Source organism: Arachis hypogaea, chromosome 2, assembly GCF_003086295.3.
Source record: "Arachis hypogaea cultivar Tifrunner chromosome 2, arahy.Tifrunner.gnm2.J5K5, whole genome shotgun sequence".
In the NCBI taxonomy this organism is placed as follows: domain Eukaryota; kingdom Viridiplantae; phylum Streptophyta; class Magnoliopsida; order Fabales; family Fabaceae; genus Arachis; species Arachis hypogaea.
The window spans coordinates 42,508,318-42,510,927 of NC_092037.1; the positions used below are offsets into that span (position 1 = coordinate 42,508,318).

Sequence of the window (2,610 nt, forward strand, 5' to 3'; positions counted from 1 at the left end):
TTTCTATTTATTTTATTTAATCACTAACACTTCTCTTCTACTTATAATTCGAACCCCTCTCTCTTCTCTCTGTTCGAATTACCCATCCCTCTATCTTCTCATTCTTCTATTCTTCTATTCTTATACTCATATAAAGGAATCTCTATTCTGTGACATAAAAGATTCCACTACTCTCTTTGTTCTCTTCTTTTTCATATGAATAGGAACAAGGATAAGGACATTCTTGTTGAAGCTGATCCTGAACCTGAAAGGACTCTGAAGAGGAAGCTAAGAGAAGCTAAAGCACAACACTCCGGAGAGGACCTTATAAAAAATCTCGAAAAAGAAGCAGACATGGCAGCCGAACCCAACAATAATGCTAGAGATGCAAGGAAGATGCTTGGTGACTATACTGCACCAACTTCCAACTTCTATGGAAGAAGCATCTCAGTTCCTGCCATTGGAGTAAACAAATTTGAGCTTAAGCATCAATTAGTTTTAGTAATGCAGCAGAATTGCAAGTTTCATGGACTTTCATCGATAGATCCTTATCAGTTCTTAGCTGAATTCTTGTAGATCTGTGATACTGTTAAGACCAATGGGGTTGATCCTGAGGTCTACAGACTTATACTTTTTTCTTTTGCTGTAAGAGACAGAGCTAGGATATGGTTGAACTCACAACCTAGAGAAAGCCTGAACTCTTGGGATAAGTTGGTCACTGCTTTCTTGGCCAAGTTCTTTCCACCTCAAAAGCTGAGCAAGCTTAGAGTGGACATCCAAACCTTCAGACAGAAAGAAGGTGAATCCCTCTATGAAGCTTGGGAAAGATACAAGCAATTGATCAGAAGGTGTCCTTCTGACATGCTTTCAGAATGGAGTATCTTGGATATATTCTATGATGATCTGTTTGAATTGTCCAAGATATCATTGGACCACTCTTCTGGTGGATCTCTTCATCTGAAGAGAACCCCTGCAGAAGCTCAGGAACTCATTGAGGTAGTTGCAAACAATCAGTTCATGTACACTTCTGAAAGAAATCCTGTGAGTAATGGGATAACTCAGAAGAAAAGAGTTTTTGAGATTGATACTCTAACTGCCATATTGGCTCAGAACAAAATATTAACTCAGCAAGTCAACATGATTTTTTAGAATCTGACTGGATTGCAAGATACATCCGGCAATACTAAAGAAGCCTCCTCTGAAGGAGAAGCTTATGACCCTGAGAATCCTGCAATGGAAGAGGTGAATTACATGGGAGAATCCTATGGAAGCACCTATAATCCTTCATGGAGAAATCATCCAAATTTCTCAAGGAAAGATCAACAGAAGCCTCAACAAGGTTTCAATAACAATAATGGTGGGAGAAATAGGTTTGGCAATAGCAAGCCTTTTCCATTATCTTCTCAGCAATAGACAGAGAATTATGAGCAGAGCTGCTCTGGCTTAGTAAATATAGTTTCTGATCTATCTAAGGCCACTCTCAGTTTCATGACTGATACAAGGTCCTCCATCAGAAATTTGGAGGCACAAGTGGGTCAACTGAGTAAAAGAGTTACTGAAACTCCTCCTAGTACTCTCCCAAGCAATACAAAAGAGAATCCAAAGAGAGAGTGCAAGGCCATCAATATAACCAAAATGGCACACAGAGGGCGTTTAAACGCCAGAAAGGTGCAGGGATGAGAAATCCTTGACACTTCAGGATCTGTGGACCCCACAGGATCCCCACCCACCCCCAACTCACTCTCTCTCCTCTTCACACCATTCCATAACACTCTTCCCTAAACACCATTCACCTATCAAATCCTACCCTATTCCCTATAATCTCTCCACCACTCACATCCATCCACTCTTCCCCAAAAACCCCTCATAAAACCCCACCTACCTCACCATTCAAATTCAAAACATTTCCCTCCCAAACCCACCCATTCTCACACGGATTCTCTCTCTCCCTTACCCTATAAATATCCCTCCTTACCACCCTCAATTTCACACATCACAAATATTTCTTCACCCCCTTGGCCAAACCACTCATACACTTCCATCTCCTCTATTTCTTTTTCTTCTACTCCCTTCTTTCTTCTTTTGCTCGAGGACAAACAAACCTTTTAAGTTTGGTGTGGGAAAAAGCTCTATTTTTTTTCCATAACCATTAATGGTACCTGTTCCGAGGGTTACCTGAAACGAGTAGCTCGGACGTCTTGATGAGGCCCGAGGTGGGGGTCAGGGACCCGAGCTTGATATGTGGAGTGGTTGGTGGTTGTACCTGCAATGACAATCCGATGCTTAAGTTAGCATGGGTCCAAGCAGATATTGAGTAGAATTAGAGTATGAGTTATACCTGGGTGCTCCAGTGTATTTATAATAGTTGGCCGTGATCTTCCCCGGATAAGATATTCTTATCTTATCTTATCTTTTGGGAGTCTTATCTCTATCTTTGTGGAACCGCCTTTCCTGGGCCTTTTTGGCCTCTAGGTTTTGGGCTGCGTTCCTTCTGATGGGCCTTCTTAGCTTTGTTTGTCCGAGGTCCGACCTCAAGCGTGGGCCTTTGGGACGAGGTCGGACCTTCTGTAAACTTTGCCGAGTTTGGGGAGCTCGGTCAGGGTATGAACAGTGCCCCTGCTCGAGTTCGTC

The 2,610-nt window shown here is 42.3% G+C and overlaps 1 non-coding gene across 1 annotated transcript; it reads right to left on the reverse strand.

Moving 5' to 3' along the window:
* Positions 1–738: 738 nt before the first annotated feature.
* On the reverse strand, positions 739–846 carry LOC112767102 (small nucleolar RNA R71). Its single transcript, XR_003184714.1, has one exon. It is a non-coding gene; the product is annotated as a small nucleolar RNA R71 (small nucleolar RNA).
* Between the last annotated feature and the right edge of the window lie 1,764 nt (positions 847–2,610).